This window comes from Schistocerca piceifrons, chromosome 3, assembly GCF_021461385.2.
Source record: "Schistocerca piceifrons isolate TAMUIC-IGC-003096 chromosome 3, iqSchPice1.1, whole genome shotgun sequence".
In the NCBI taxonomy this organism is placed as follows: Eukaryota; Metazoa; Arthropoda; class Insecta; order Orthoptera; family Acrididae; genus Schistocerca; species Schistocerca piceifrons.
In genome coordinates this window covers 394,214,950-394,232,666 of record NC_060140.1, presented here as the reverse complement: position 1 = coordinate 394,232,666, position 17,717 = coordinate 394,214,950, and the positions used below count along the sequence as shown (strand labels likewise).

Genomic DNA, 17,717 nt, shown 5'->3' with positions numbered 1-17,717 from the left:
CCGGACACCCATCGTGTTGATACCACATTCTGTTCATTGTTCCTATAGGTATTTCTTCCGATGACAGACCTAATGTTTGTTGCGGGAATGTGGTGTACTTCCTATCATTAAGATTTACTTCGATGAAATAGGGGCCTATAATTCTGTTCTCCAGAATCCCAAACCATACATTCACCGACCACGATTTTTGGCGTGCAACTTGCCGGAGCCAACATGGATTTTCAGTTGCAAATAATGCATGTTATGCAAATTAACATTTCCATGGTTCGTGAATGTAGCCTCGCCAGTAAATAAAATCAAATTAGCAAATGTGTCATCCCTTTGAATCTGAAGTTGTGCTCATCGGCAGAATTCAATGTGACGCATATAATCCGTACCAGTTAATTCTTGGTGGAGACTGATATGGCAAGGATGGTATTTCTGGCGATGCAGAACACCAACCACACTACTCTGGCTCACTCCAGATTCCTTTGCGATTTTTCGCGAACTAACACAAGGATCTCGAATCACAGTTGGAGGGGTACCAATTTCCGTTTCCTCGTTAGTCACTTTCCTTTGCCGGATATGTTACCGATGCGTTAAAGATCCAGTTGTTGTCAATTTATCATACACATGTTTAAATGTACGACGTGTAGGGTGAGTACGTTGAGGATATCTTTCAGCGTATAAGTCACCGTAAATGAGAAGCATATCAACCTGTTCTTCGAAGGAATACATCATTCACATTCGCTTGATTCGACGTTACTAGACTTACCGTTCCTAGTAGTGTTGTATTGCGAAACCGTCAAATGGTGTTTACATGTCAATGGCACGTTAGATGGATATGCCGTATTCGGAGATAATTGTAAGAGCATGTAATTCGATAAGTACGAAGTGATAAGGAATACCACTCAATGCGTGAAAAAGAAGATTGCAGCACTGAATTGATACCAATGGTCATCACTTCGAACACCCTCTGTAAATGGACGTTCATGCAACCTTTTTGACCTTCGATGACCTTCAAAGACCTTACTGTTACACATCAGTGGATTCGTATCGATAGCAGCTATCATAAAATGAATACCAAACTATAGCATCCCATTTAAAAAAACGATGTTGACCTTCATACCTCTGAAGCGACCCCACCCAGCAACAAAAAACCAACGTCATATTATGGCCCTCGTGGTTCCGTTCAACATTTGGCCCACAAACTTTTCAGCTACTATCATACTTTCAAAGTTATTCTTGGTGGCAATAGTTAGTGACTCACTCTGTATATTTCTAACACCTCTGAAAAATTCATCTGTACTTGTTTTTCGGCAAGATGTAATATCGCTGTTTTCATCGATACTTATCTCTGTATTTCAGTGTAGGGCCAAGTGAGTAGCGAAAGTTGACTTATTTAAGTCCTTGAGCCTTAGTGCACCATATAGTCACGGAATCGTATGTTGAAATTCCTACCAATTTGGTCAATGCAAAACTTGGGACACACAGAACAATTTAGTTTATAAATAATCTTTAAATTTAAGTTGGGAACAATTCTGTCTTTCATTTCATTATTTGTGGAAAAACCAGTTTTGATATTTTTGGCAGGGAATAATTTTAGAGCCTGATATGACACTTTAGCAATGAATGGAATGCAGAAATATTTCACAGAACTTTGAGAAGTTATTTGTGCTAAAGTGTTGTTTGATTTGGACTTAGATATGTGTGTTATTCTTGGTTTTAATTCAGTTGTGAAGCTTAGTGATGGCGTCAGAGCTGTACTCAGTATTGTGGGCTATTAATTTAATTGTTTTTGGTGCTTGTAGTTTATCTTCAATGCCCAAAGGTATTTTTTTCACTCTGTTGAGGATTTTCCTACAATACGCCATTTTGTGTTGCTCTGGGTGATGCGAGGAACTGTTAATTGTGACATCTATTGTAGTGGGTTTTCTCTATGTTTTAAATTTATTTTTACCATCGTATTTATTAATTTTTAGATCCAAAAATTATGTCATTATCAATCTCGTATTCAACACAAAATTTTATATTTTCGTGGAGTTTGCTAACCTCTTTTGTAAACTGGTCATTTTTTTATGTTAATTCATCAAATAAGAGAAGTGTGTCATCCACATAGCTTTTGTTGTTGAATTGACACTGAAAAAGTAACTCCAGATGTACGTCAAATCTGTACACATATCACCTTCTTTGGCACATCACATCAGCAGCTGATGTAAACAAATGTATCTGCTACCTTGTATTTAGTTCAGTTCATTGATCAGTATGAATTGTAAAAGAAAATCAAACTTCTGTCTTGTAATATCTAAAGGTGGGCTTTTCATTCAGTACAATGTATAGAGCATATATAAGTGTTAAACTATGTAATAACAAAAACTTTGTTATATTTTTTTAGGACGCAAATGTGAAACCTTTTGTAAACCTTGCACCACAAAAACTTTGTTACCTTTTACGACACAAATGTATAACTTACAAAGAAGTCAACACTGCCATCTTGCGATGGGCTCAGACCTGAAACTAGCAGTGGTACAATAAAGTCATTTCAAAAATAACTTGTGGCTGGTTTCAGTATTGCCTACAGTGTAACAGAGCTTTAATCTACGCTGCAGAGTGAAAGACTCGCTCTGGAACCCCGTATAATCACCGGATATGACAGTGTTCTTTCATTTACGAGAAAAACGACTTTAATTACCATATTTAATGCACAAGAAGACCTCATCAACCTGAATAAAATATGTCTTTTCTGGGATGAAAAAATAAAATAAAATTTAGAGAGCGCATGCATTTGCTAGCAGGGGAACAGCGACGACTAGAAATTAAAATTGTAGAGTAGCCACGAGTCGCATGCAACATTCCTTTTTTTGACACATTCCACCCGACCAGCACGAGCACCTTCAGAACTGTGAAAATATACTTGCTACACCACCATACAAGAATTTCATTGCACTGACTAAACCAGTAGCACTAGGGTAATAAGGAGAGGGGAGAGGAAGGAAGCCTTGGGTGGGATGGTTTTAGAGCTGGTAGGATAGGTAAATGTTGGGACAGGGCTAATGAGCTGCAGTTCACGACCCTCGAGTATGTGGAGGGTGTAGGTTGTTTGGAGGTGTTCAATGTGAGTGTTAAGAGTTGGCAAAGGATTCTTGTAGGAGGAACACTAACGGATGCAGAATACGAGGTAGAGTGGGTGGCATTCCAGGATCTCGAGGGACTTATAGAACATGAGCGGGGCAGAGATCCATGAAACATTCAAATTGCAAAGCTGGGTAGGAGTGCAGGATTTGTAGTTGTGGAGGACAGTGAAGAGGCGTACCCCCAAGTTCAGAAAGTCAGCAGTTTTAGTAGTTTTGGTCTATTGTGGGCTTTCTGTTGGATGGTTAGTAGGTGAGGTTTCCACATTAGTGACTGGTCGAATGTTAGTTCAAGATATTCTACAATATCAGTTAGCTGAACAGTACAGTCTGAATGGTAAGTTAGAAGTCCTAGAGATGGAGGAAGTGGATGCTGCGTTCTGTAATTACCGCCTGTGTTTAGGATGGTTGATATTGAGGAGCTATTAGTTACAGCAGGAGGAAAAATGATTCAGGTGGATTTGGATGGATCATTGGGATTTACGGAGTGTAGGACAGAGAGCGAGGAGAGCGGTGTTGTCAGCGGAATGGAGGAGGTGGACTGGTGGTTTGGGCTTAGTGGCAGTGTAGAGAAGAGAGAGGGGAGAAGAGAAGACAGAGCCTTGGAGCACACATGCAGTGGTGGTGGTTGTTGGGATGTTTAAGGGGGACTAAACAGCTAAGGTCATGAGTCCCCCAAAACATGCAGTGGATGGTAGGCCCTGGAGTTGGCTTTGTTAATGGTGACAAAGAATGGGTGGTTAGAGAGGGAGGATGCAATAATTCAAACATAATTCATTGGAAGTGTGTAGGCTTGGAGTTTGAAAAGAAGATGAGTGTGCCATACATGTCGTTGGCTTCCTCTAAGTCGAGAGAGACAAAAATAGCGCATTTATGGGTGTTGAGTTAGCGGGATAGGGGAGGGGTGGGGGTGTAGAGGTTGGTCATCAGATTAGAATTATTAGAGAGGTGCACCAGAATAGCTGCTTATAATAACTGCTCTAAATTGGTGACAGGTCAGCAGCAGTAGTATAGGTGGAAGAGGTGTGAGTGAGGATATCATAAGGGATGGAATTATTAGGTCAGATGTAGATAGCGACACAGGGTTTTAAGAGGCAGTTGTTGAGTAAGGGTTGTGGCCGAGTGGGAGTGTTGCTGTTGTGACTAATTGTAACTTCACTTCTGGCCAGGGGAAATTTATTATCTGTATAATGGAGCATACAGGGGGAAATTAGGATGGTGCGATAGGGTTGGAAGAATGTTTCATTAAGGTGAAGGTATCGACATTGTGTTGTGACAGGGTATGCACTGAAAGGAACTTGCTGGGAGGTACGGAACAGACGTTGTGTATGTTGCTGTCACACCATGGTGAAGGCTCAGGGAGCGGATTGTATGGGTATGGGGGTGGAGAGCTTTGAACTAGGGTGTTGAGACAGCTGAAAACGAAGTGGACTGGGTTGTGGGTGTAGGTGGCTGCCGCAATGAGATTATGAAGGAAAATATTTGTGAAAACAGGAATAATGTGTATACGACAAGATCATCTCAGATAATGAAGGAATGAAGTTTTCAAAATAGTTACATGGAGAAATGTGGAAAACACTGAGTCGTTTGCCACAAACGCTTTTTCTTATGTTGTTGATCCAATACATTTTTCTCGAGATACTACTGTTCTGAAACTCAATTGTGTTATTTGTCGATTACAGCGTGATCTATCAGGCAACGATATATTTGTGTGTTCTATTTTTAGATTAAGTCCATCTCCGTTTGGGGAACTTATGCTAATAAGCTAAGCTGATGAATTTCCCCTATTCAGTTGTTGGGCTGCATCCCCACGTAGGAAATGTGGGGTTTCTTTCTGCTCCACGCTAAAACAAAACTAAAATGTAAATGCAACGAGGCCGAGCGCTTCTGGGCGCTACAGTCTGGAAGAACTGTGCGACCGCTGCGGTCGAGGGTTCGACTCCTGCCTCGGGCATGGATGTGTGTGATGTCCTTAGGTTAGTTAGGTTTAAGTAGTTCTACGTTCTAGGGGACTGATGACCTCAGCAGTTAAGTCCCATAGTGCTCAGAGCCATTTGAACCAGTTAAAAAAAAAAGAAAGTGCTTCACTGGGGAAGCAACTGTAGAATTAAATCTTCTTGTAGAAATGTATAGAGCCATTCAGTTTCAATTTTTCTGTTTACTATTTCTACAAAAGGATCTTGCAAAAAAATGTGTGTGAAATCTTATGGGACTTAACTGCTAAGGTCATCTATCCCTAAGCTGACACACTACTTAACCTAAATTATCCTAAGGACAAACACACACACACACATGCCCGAGGGAGGAACCGAACCTCCGCCGGGACCAGGCGCGCAGTCCGTGACTGCAGCGCCTCTGACCGCTCGGCTAATACCGCGCGGCAAGGATCGTATTATGCTCTACTTAACCTCATTTGATTTGGAACTTTAGCGCCGTGTTCGGTTAAAATGGTGCAATGTAAAAATTAGGACGGATATGGAGTCATAGAAAATATGTATTGCCGAAAAAAAATTAGTATACCATTTAGAAGTTTCCAATACACTCAACATTTATTGTTGCAACAATGGATATCAATTCATGAATCGATTTCATTTATAGATCAATAGCACAAGCGGATCTGAGATACAAGCTATCGACCCATGCTGGAACACTTATATTACTATGTAGTGTAGTCTCCACGGTCGGTAGTGTAGGCGCTGACTCTGGTATCTGCTCGACTTGTTCATGTAGCTCTCTAAGAGTTAGGCTGACAAGATGCACAATTCATTTCTCGTGCCACCATATCCCACACGTGCTCGACTAGAGACAAGTCCGGAATCATACTGGCCAGGGAAGTTGCTGCACGTATTGCAGATCACGTTGAGTTTTACGGGAGTGTGTGCGCGAGCATTATTCCGATGGAACAAAACATCACCTTCCTTTTGCAAGAACTGCAAAGGAACGGGTCTAACAACATTCTGCACATACCGATCCTGGGGTGGGGCCAATTTATGTTGGGCGAAAGGACTCTACTAGACAGCGCTCACCAGGTCTACGACGTGCGCGCAAACGACCATCAGTTGCGTGCGGGCAGAATCTGCTTTCATCGATGAAGACCAGTGCGCGCCATTGCAGTCGAGCCGTACACATCGATGCTGTGGCGTGAGTGGAATACAGGCTAGAGGCATGTGTGCCTATAGTCCCACTGCTAATGACCGGTTCGCAACAGTTCGTGCTGAAAGACTACTTTCATAAGCCCACTTACACTACTGGCCATTAAAATTGCTACACCACGAAGGTGTCGTGCTACGGACGCGAAATTTAACCGACAGGAAGAAGATGCTGTGATATGCAAATAATTAGCTTTTCAGAGCATTCACACAAGGTTGGCGCCGGTGGCGACTCCTATAACGTGCTGACATGAGGAAAGTTTCCAACCGGTTTCTCAGACACAAACAGCAGTTGACCGGCGTTGCCTGGTGAAACGTTGTGATGCCTCGTGTAAGGACGAGAAATGCGTACCATCACGTTTCCGACTTTGATAAAGGTCGGATTGTAGCCTATCACGATTGCGGTTTATCGTATCACGACATTGCTGCTCGCGTTGGTCGAGATCCAATGACTGTTAGCAGAATATGGAATCGGTGGGTTCAGTAGGGTAATACGGAACGTCGTGCTGGATCCCAACGGCCTCGTATCATTAGCAGTCGAGATGACAGGCATCTTCCCACGCCCGGGTTCCCGGGTTCGATTCCCGGCGGGGTCAGGGATTTTCTCTGCCTCGTGATGACTGGGTGTTGTGTGCTGTCCTTAGATTAGTTAGGTTTAAGTAGTTCTAAGTTCTAGGGGACTGATGACCACAGATGTTAAGTCCCATAGTGCTCAGAGCCATTTGAACCATTTTTTTTGTACTTTCTTTTTTTTTTTTTTTTGCTGTGTATGGTCTCATTCAAAAGTGACATGATCTTACCACTTAAACAGGGATACATTGAATGAAACTCCATGATTTTTAAGGTTACAGTCGTAAGATTAATAATAAAATCCCCCAGGCACATCAAATTCCCTCATCCCCTTATTCCTAACTTTTACTTTTGTAGTATTTCGTCCTGGAAAACGTCAACTTTTGAGTACTTATTGACTTAAGATGACGACAGTGCTTGCAGTGCGCGTAATTATAAAGCAGTAAACTGGAAACATTTTTATACTTTTTTCGACGTCTACTACAGCTTGCGTAACGAAAATACCAGAGCCACTTGACAGTGAGGAAAATTTCTGTGGAGCGCTCAGACCCCGTGTGGCGTGGTAATTTATACAGCGTCAGAGATAAGCTAGCCTCTTTTTCTCTGCTGCTAGGCGCCGCCAGTGTTCTGGGATATTGCGGCGTTATGTTATCCAGTGACGGGGCAGGGCGAAAGCGAGCGAGCGCTCGCCTGCAAGAGCGGCTACCGGCTTCTGATGTGGTGTGGCCCCGCTAGCGGTCAGCCGCCTGCCGGCGCCGTTCTTTTGGGGGTTCGCCGTCTGCTCCAGATGTTCCTTTGCCTCTATAAGGGAAACGTTTTGAGCTTCGTTTGCTACTGCAAGTCTCAAATACTTTCTCCAGAAAATGAAGAAAAGTCTAAGTTTTCTTTTCTTTCTTTTTCTTCTTTTCGTCATCAGTATTTTGACTAGTTTGATGCCGCCCACCACGAATTCGTTTTTTTTTCTAATCTCAGAATAGCATTTGCAACGTAGGTCCTCAGTTATTAGCTGGATGTATAGCAATCGCTGTTTTCCTCTACAGTTTTTACCTTCTACAGGTTCTGCTAGTATCATGGAAATTATTCCCTAATTTCTTAACAGATCTCCTATCATCCTCTCTATTCTTCTTTCCAGTGGTTCTCCAGATACTCCTTTCCTCGCCGACTCTGCGGTGACCTCCTCATTTCTCACCTTATCAGTCAGCCTAATTTTCAACATTCTTCTGGAACACCACATCTCAAATGATTCGATTCTCTTGTGTTTCCGATTTCTCACAGTCCATGTTTCAGTACCACATAACGCTGTGCTCCGAACGTACATTCTCAGAAATTGCTTCCTCAAATTAAGGCCTATGTTTGGTATTACTAGACTTCTGTGGGGCGGGAATGACCTCTTTGCCTATGCTAGTCTGCTTTTTATGTCCTCCTGCTCTGTCCATCACTGGTTATTTTGATGTCTACGTAACTTCGCTTATTTCGTGATCCTCAATTCTGATATTAGTTGCTCGCTGACGCCATTTCCGATACTTCTCATTATTTCGCCTTTCTTCGATTTACTCTCTGTACGAATCATGTACGCATTAGCCTGTTCATTATATTCAGCATATCAAGTAATTCTGCTCCACTTTCACTCAGGATAGCAATGTCATCTGCGAATCGTCTCATTGATACCCTTTCACCTTCAATTTCGAGCCCACTTCGTTCTCGGCTCTCGTGCATACTAGCATCACTCCCTATAGCTTACCCTATTCTCTGAGAATTCCGAACATTTTGCACCATTTTATATTGTCGAACGCTTTTACAGGTCGACAAATCCTATGAACGTGTCTCGATTTTTCTTTAGTCGTGCTTCCATTATTAACTACAGCGTCAGAACTGTCTCTCTGGTGCCTTTAGATTTCCGAAAGCCAAACAGTCTTCGCCTAACGCATTCTCAGTTTTCCATTCTTCTGTATGTAATTCTTGTCAGCAACTTGGATGCATGAGCTGCTACGCTGATTGTGAGATAATTTTCGCAGCTGTCGGCTCCTTCAGTCTTCGGAACTGAGTGGGGGCTGTTTTACCAAAAGTCTGATGTTATGTCGTCAGGCTCTTATATTCTACGCTCCTACGTGAGTAGTCCTTTTGTTGCCACTTACCCCAATGTTTTTAGAAACTCCGATGGAATGTTACTTACCCCTTCTACCTTATTCTATTATAAGTCTTTCAAAGCCCTTTTTAAGATCTGATTCTAATGCTGGAGCCCCTGTCTCTTTCCTGTCGATTCCTTTTGCTTCTTTTTTCACCCTATCAGAGAAGTCTAAGAACTAAAAAAATTATGCCGTATTTTATATGATTCATTTGTTGGTGGCGTAAGCAGCCTGTAAACTACACAGTACAATGACGCTTACTAAGGTGAACTTTGGGAGCACTGCTTGCAAGAAATGAATATAAATTACTTAAAAAGCTTTCGAGTCTCCACGATTCACCAAAAAAATATATGTTCTTTTTTTAAATCGCAGATATCTTTTTCTATATCTGCAATCATACTCTGCAAACCAATGCGGTATGCTTGTCAGGGTGTACTTACCTTGGTGGTAATAGTGTTTCTTCGCTTTCCAATCGCCTGTGGATCAAGGGAAATACCGACCACTTAAATGCCTCTGTACGTGGTGTAACTCTAATGTTGTCTTCACGAATCCTACGTGAACAATACGTAGGAGCTTGAAGAATGTCTTTAGATTCTTCTCTTATTAATTAGTTCTTGAAATTTTGTAACTAGGCTTCCGCGGAATAACTTGCATTTATCTCCAAGAGTGTCGACGGCCTTGCCACTTTGAGTACAGCGGTTTCCATCAGATCACCCAAGTTAGGAAACGCCGGGCGTGGACGGTATTTGATGGGTAACCACCAAGGAGCGTCACGCGCTGTTGGTAATTTTCTGGCAAAGGAGATGAGGGGTGATGACGTAAAGTTCCTAAAACAGTAAACATGAAATGTTGGAGGGGGAAGGAAAGGGAAAGGTTGGTGGGAAATAGCGACAGAAATGCCGAAGAGAACCAAAATCATTCAGATATCTATATATTTCAGAGAAAAGACAGGAACAGCTCCTAGATAGTTGTTTCAGTGCGAATGCACAAATATCGTCCGAAATTCTACTGGAATCAGGATTTGCGAGTAGTGAGTTTAATGGACGAGGGACTCTGCATTGCAACGTGCGATTAGTTGAAAATTTGAGCCAGCCGACGATGTGTCGGGATGGCCGAAGCGGTTAACGCAATCGCTCATGAAAACGGTTTATCCGGGTTCATTTCTCGGTCGGCCACAAATTTTTAACTTTTGAATTAACACAATGCCCTGTGCGGCTAGCCGTTATAGTCTCCCACCCATTCTTCCCATTTTCTTCCCCTTCGCCCATTTCTTGTTTACAAGTTCACACCAGCTGCGACATCACTACTGAAAGGTAAAGATCCCAAGTTCAAGTCTCGGTCCAGCACACAGTTCTAATCCGCCAGGAAGTTTCAGGGTAGCGTCATGTTAACGTGTTAATGAAACAAGGTGAGAATCCTACTCATTTCAACTACATCATCAGCGAAAAGTATGTGGTTTTCTTCTTCCGCCAGTCGAGGATCAGTCCTTATGCCCTTTCTCGCCCTCACGATCTCTTCCTCATCCTTCCCAGACTACTTTTTCCACTCCTTCTTCCGTAAACTGCATTCCATTGCCTGTCGAAAGATTCTATGAAGTGGTATACGCAATACCTGCGCTTTCCAATCTAGCTTTCGTTCGATTATATTTGGTTGACTTTCGTTGCACATACTACATATGATTTGCCGTTTGACAGTTCACTGTTTGCTGCTCATCGCACATATATATTTTAGCGATGTCACTCTCTTTTATCGATTCTGTCTCAAAGGACACTACCGTCCGATTCTTATTTTGACTTTGGCTTACCAATGATTTGAGACTATTTCACTCCTGGAGATGACAGTTGAAACCGTTGAAACCGATAACGTGAAGCAAATCAAGGTTTTCTTGTGCAGGTGACGACTGACTTTTTATCTTTGTTGGATTATGTGGTCAACAAGAGATCTGTGGCGTTGATCAGATCATGTCTATTTAAGTTGATCATTCTTTTTAAAATGTAGTGGTTACTTTAAGTTCATTAAAGGCGACAAACTCAATTTTATTCCAGTGTTATTAAAGGTACCTTCTCCAATGCTGCCGTTCAACTGATGGATGAGTTGTTTACTAATTCTTGCATTTAGTCTCCCACCAGATGATACGGTCAGTGTTGTTTATTTTATTCGGTTATTTCTGTAATCACATTGTAGTACTGATCTGTTTCTTCCTTCCTTCCTTCGTCTGCTGCATAGCTTCCTCTAACCGTAACAATACTTTCGTTTACTAGTCCATACTGCTGTATGTTTTCTTGCTATTTTCTGGCTATCAGTACTGCCTCTCCATTACACACTCTTTGCTCAAATGCCACTCCATCGTATAACATAACGTAATTTTCTAGATATATGGTACCTTCCAAATTCTTTTCGGTTTGTATGGTTGGATGATTTGAGGGAGGGGACCAAACAGCGAGGTCATTGGCCCCATCGTATTAGGGAAGGATTGGGAAGGAAGACGGCCGTGCCCTTTCAAAGGAATCATCCCGGCATTTGCCTGAAGCGATTTAGGGAAATCACGGAAAACCTAAATCATGATGGCCGGACACGGTTGAACCGTCGTCCTCCCGAGTGTGAGTCCAGGGTGCTTATCCTCCGCGCCATATCGCTCGGTTTGGCTTCTATAATGACTGCTATACTGGTATTATAATCATAGAGTATTTTCTTAAGCTCATGCATCCACAGACTTCGAATATTTTATGCGGCAACATGAAAGTATTTTGATTCGTAATTCTTAAACTTTTTCTTACTTGTCAACATTCATGAATTTCGGTTTTCATACGAGTCTTATTTTGAGGTTGCGATATAATGTTTTTTACATGCATGAAATGCCAGCCTTTTCGCATGATCCCCACGTTGGAGGGCCAGACTTTCTCTGAACGGCTTTTCTCTCTTAGAAAGGCTGGCTTTACCACCCATGAGGAGGTCTTCCTCCGCTATAGAAGATGAGAATTAAAGACGCCCTTGGGCCTTGCAGACAAGTACCGTCGGCGGTGAAAAAAAAAAAAAAAAAAAAAAAAAAGAAGAAGAAGAAGAAATAAGATTTAGCCAGAAGAGATCTACAGGAAAGGAGGAAGAAGTAGTTTGATACAAGCAAGTGAAAACAATGTCAGACTTAGATGAAGGCCCATGTGGTTGCCGCACACATACTCCCAAGAAGGGAGTTTCCCTAGCGGGACTAGTATTACTCTGGTCTCTTACCTGCTGACCAATTTGGCATGTGTGACCCGACCAGGAGTATAGCTTCCGCCAGAATAGCTTAGTGGGTCATTTAGTAGGTTAAACCTCCCCACCAATGGAGTTTGTAGTCCATGAGGAGGAAAGTATCAGGTTGCTATTAATATTGTCTGCCAGTCCATTAATATACAGCGTGAAAATAACAGGAGCCCAACACATTTTCTGAGACACTCCTGAAACTCGTACTGTCGCTGTCTATCCTCCCACGATAACATTCTGTTTCCTCGTTACCAAGGAATCCTCAACCCAGTCACAAAATTTGCTTGACAGTACTTTTGTGAGTAAAATGCTTTTAGGAAGTTAAGAAATTCTGCATCTACCTGTTGATGAATTGCTTTCTGGAGATCATTTGTGTTTTGATGAAAAATAATCGCTTGGTGTAGCTGTCTGTGTGTTGGAGATAAAATGTAAATACCAAGCTTGAACTGTTAAATCTGAACTGCGCACAGCTAGGAAGGGCAACACGTGGTCATACTACAACATTTTCGTTGTAGCTGAAATGCAGTAGCCAAGCGACAATAGTCAAAATATTCACGTTATGCAGATCGTTCTGACAATATTGACGTTATGCAGATCTTTGACACAAGCTGTCCCATTCCTTAATCTTCGAATGTGAGCTGTACACAAAAGCGGAATTTTAGCGGTAAATAATACGGTTAGGCTGTTTGAGCAAACCTATCTCCCTGTTTTAAAATAATTTTATTCGGTTGTACTGGTTGGACCGGGGGTATTTCCCTTATCAGTATAATTCAGGGGATCCCAAACTTTTCCTCTGACGGAATACTTCGAGAATCCTGGCACTCTGACTGAATACGTTATTTATTTTTAAGGTTAATAAAATTTTAAAAGATGGGAAAAGCTTGTTTTATTCAGTTATTTCTTACATTATGAATCATAATTAATAACACAGAAATCACAATGAAATTTTAAAACTATAATTAGTATCATCAAAATGTCGAAAAAAACCGCCATGGTATTAACAGTTTTTTTCGGAACACTTGTTCACTTCCGACGGAACATCAAACTGCATCGCCAATCGTGGATGCGACTTTGTTGAGTATTCTGTTCAGCCGGAAGGGTGATATCGAGCTTAGACCGTGGGCGCATTGCCACTTTACGAAAAGAAGGGTTGTCTGTAATGGTCCGCTCAGAAACCATAACGAGATCGAAACACAGGATTCAGAAAGAAGTTCAAAGTACTATTTTTTATTCGACATTGTGAACGATCGTACTGTGTTCTTCCTTTCAACAGTCGCACGAACGTAAAAAATGAAAGATATCGAAATAAGTGATCACGGAATAGATCATCTAAAGTCACTCAAGAGAAGAAAGGCGACTGGACTTAATGGGATATGTACACGATTCTACACAAGATAGCTAGCTCCTCTTCTAGCAACTGTCTTCGTAGGTAGTGGAGGGAGTGAAGCGTTCCGATGACGTAAATTATGCACAGGTTGTCTCAATTTTCGAGAAGGGTACTCGTAAAGACGTACACAACTGTAGGTCCAGATCAATCACGTCACTCTGTCGTAGAATTCTAGAACATGTTTGATGCTCGCGTATTATCATCTTCCTGATGGCCAAAAATCTTTGTTGACAGCGGTATGGATTCTCAAACAACGATCGTGTGAAACATAGCTTGCTCCGTTTCTCCACGAGACCCAGAAGGCAGCATATACGGCGCCCAAATGGATGCCACGTTCCTTGGCTTCCGAAAGGCGTAAGATACAATTACGTACTGTCACCTAATAAAAAATATACTTACACAGACGAAAAGGGCGATCTTTGTGAGTAGAGTGAATAATTACTGACGAATAGAAGACAGCATATTCTTAACGGGCAGAAGTAGTCAGACATAAAAGAAACTTACGGAGTACTCCGAGGAAGTGTTATACGATCACTAATGTTCACAGAATACACGTCTCTAGACACGTCTTCGGCCTGGAATGTCGTTGACTGGAACAGAATGGTCTTCGGTGATGAGATCCGCTTCGAAATGAGCCCCAATGACCGGCGAAGACGTGTCTGAAGGTCTGGCGAGTCACTTCATTTCATTGCAGCACCCCCTATGTTGTAATCCTCGGCACCCATACGGCACAGCGATATATCGATGATATTCTACGTCCCGATTTATTTCTCTCCTTGACAAGCTGCCCGGAGCTTACGTTTCAGCAAGATAAGGCTGACCCTCACACGGCGTTTCTAATGCTTATCTTCGTGCTTGCCAAACCTTACCTTGACCAGCAAGGTCTCCCTAATAGAGAAAGTTTGGGCATTATGGCCAACACCCTCCGAACAGCTCGGAATTTCGACGATCCAACATGCCAGTTGGCCAGAATTTGGCACGATATCCCTCAGAAACCATAACGGGATCGAAACACAGGATGTAGAAAGAAGTACGAAGTACTATTTTTTTATTCGACGTTGTGAAGTAGTTAGATCACATAACTAATGAGGAGCTATTGAAGAGAGAAGAGAAATTTGTGGCACAACTTGACTAGAAGAAGGGATCGGTTGGTAGGGCATATTCTGAGGCATCAAGGGATCACCAATTTGGTATTGGAGGGCAGCGTGGAGGGTAAAAATTGTAGGAGGAGACCAAGAGATGAATACACTAAACAGATTCAGAAGGATGCAGGTTGCAGTAGGTACTGGGAGATGAAGAAGCTTGCACAGGACAGAGTAGCATGGAGAGCTGCATCAAACCAGTCTCTGGACTGAAGACCACAACAACAACATCCTTCAGGATAGCATCCATCTCTATCAGTCAGTGCCAAGCCAAATGACTTCTGGCATAAGGAGCAGAGGTGGACCAACTCGTTATTGACTTGCTCAAGCTTTGTGAAGATCTTTCTATTGAATAAATCATCCAATTTTTCTGAAATTGTAATGATTTGTTTGTCTGTACACGTACATCACATCTACTGATTTCCGTCCCATTCAGATAATTCCTTTGTGATGTGTTGGTTTTTTGTTTTTGTCTTAGAAAATTTACGCTGGCTGTACATACCGATTGCATGTGGATGGCATGCACACGTCACAAGAAATTTGAAATACATTGTAACCGTATAAATACCAAAACCCTACCTGTAAAGCTTCTTGTAATAAGAACTTCTGAAGTTTATCGTGAAATGTAAAAATATTTCTTATATTACAAACAGCGCAGTTTTTCAAATTTTATGTTACAGGACTCTTTGCAAAAAATTGTAATTTGAAATGTAAAATGAAAATAATTTATATTGTGGTTTTAAGATCCCTACCTAGTAGCTATCTGGTGGCTGCCACTGTCTGCATGCCTTATCTTTGAATCACTGTCATCCAGTTGCACCATATGTTTCGACAGAGACCTATCCATGATGTATACTACGTCTCACGTAAATATAGACATTTTTACAAACGTGAATTTTTACTACATATTGTGCACTGTAAGAACTAACAAGCCTCAGTGGACTGCTATGTGTGGGAACATGCCCATCTTCACAAGGTGCTTCTTAGCTGTTTTACTTTTGGCAGGTCTATGTATGAAGTGCTGTATATTAACAACTATAATTCCTCTCTCCTCTTTATTTGCCCTCTTTTTTTTCTTTGAGTCATTCGTCTTCTGACTGGTTTGATACGGACCGCCACAGATTCCTCTCCTGTGTTGCCCTCTTCATCTCAGAGGGGACATTTGCAACCTACGTCCTCAATTACTTTCTGGACGTATTCCAATCTCTGTCTTTCTCTACACTTTTTGGCCTCTACAGTTCCCTTTAGTGCCATGTGTTTTCCACGTATTCCATTCCTCTCCGATTCTGCACAGAACTTCCTCACTCCTTACCTTACCAGTACACCTAATTTTCAACATTCGTCTTTAGCATCACATCTCAAATGCTTCGATTCTCTTCTGCTCTGGTTTTCCCACAGTCCGTGTTTCATTACCATGCAATGTTGTGCTAAAAACAAATTCAGGCCCATGTTTGATACTAGTAGACTTCTCTTGGCCAGGAATGCACTTTTTACCAGTGCTAGTCTGCTTTCGATGTCCTCCTCGCTCCGTCCATCATTGGTTATTTTGCTGCCTGGGTAGCAGACTTCTTTATACCGTCTGTTCAAAAATGGTTCAAATGGCTCTGAGCACTATGGGACTCAACCGCTGTGGTCATAAGTCCCCTAGAACTTAGAACTAATTAAACCTAACTAACCTAAGGACATCACACACATCCATGCCCGAGGCAGGATTCGAACCTGCGACCGTAGCGGTCGTGCGGTTCCAGACTGTAGCGCCTTTAACCGCTCGGCCACTCAGGCCGGCTTATACCGTCTGTCCTCATGTTAAGTTTCTTGATGTTATCGTTTCTGCTGCTTCTCATTAGTTTTGTCTTTCTCCAATTTACTCTCAATCCATATTATATAATTAGACTGTTCATTCCATTCAGCAGATCATGTAATTCATCTTCACTTTCACTGACGATAGCAATGTCATCAATGAATTATATCATTGATAGCCTTCCACCTGAATCTTTCATTTCCATCATTACTTCTTCGATGTACAGATTGAACAGTAGGGGCGAAAGACTACATTCCTGTCTTACACCTTTTTAATCCGAGCACTTCGTTCTTGGACGTCCACTCTTATTATTCCAACTTGGCTCTTGTACATATTGTATATTATCCGTCTCTCCTGAGCAGTGCGTGGCTCGTGTTCCCGCCATCATGAATTTTACACTCTGTTTTTAACGTACTTCCACCTCACTACGTTAATTTAAATGACTACTGTCACTGGGTTGCTGCTCTGCCTGATCGTGAGTGGCGTTAGCAGCGCGTATTGATACATCCCCTCTCGTAGTATCTTTGCTCGACTTCTATTACTTCCCGGTCGTTGTCTGTCGTTATCCAGTTTGGGTCGCGGGTTCGGGCTGCCAGTCAGTTGGAACGCGTACCTGCAAGTCGGGAGTTGCAATGCGGCACTAGTGCAGTCGGGTTGGAGCAGCAGTGAGGTATCCGTCGACATGACTCGCCCGACCATTGCCGCCACGCATCACTTGAGCCGGGCCACGGCGTGGTGGATCGTCGGTCGGTCGTCCTACCGGACGACAGGTTTTGGCTCGCCGATCATTCATGAGTCGGCTGTGTGTGTGCATCGACTCTCAATTTGTCTTCGTGCATGCTTTGTTACTCTTGGGTATCGTTCAGGTCGTCGTGCAAGTGTTTGTGTGTGTAGTTGGTGTCATTTCCACTGATAACTTGTTTTAAATGTTGACGGCGTACTGGCAGTGAGTCGGTCGGTTGCTGCGGACCAGGGAAGTTATCCCTGCGCGGTGGAGTCGGCTGGGTCCGCTAGCGGTCCCTGCGCAGTTTCGGAGCGTGTGTGTGGAGTTGTCCCATCACTACGAGCTTCGTGGTTCACCGACCGAGGACGTCGAAGTTGAGTAGTGGTTTCAACTACCCAAGCCACGTCCATTCATGTTGTGCGGTTCGTTTCGGTGGTTCACTGTTGGGGAGGTATTGCTGTGAGC

At 42.5% G+C, this 17,717-nt stretch overlaps 1 non-coding gene across 1 annotated transcript; it reads right to left on the bottom strand.

Moving 5' to 3' along the window:
* Nucleotides 1-16,425: 16,425 nt before the first annotated feature.
* Nucleotides 16,426-16,509, bottom strand: Trnas-gga. The gene is given in 2 exon segments: nucleotides 16,426-16,460; nucleotides 16,470-16,509. It is a non-coding gene; the product is annotated as a tRNA-Ser (tRNA).
* Nucleotides 16,510-17,717: the final 1,208 nt, after the last annotated feature.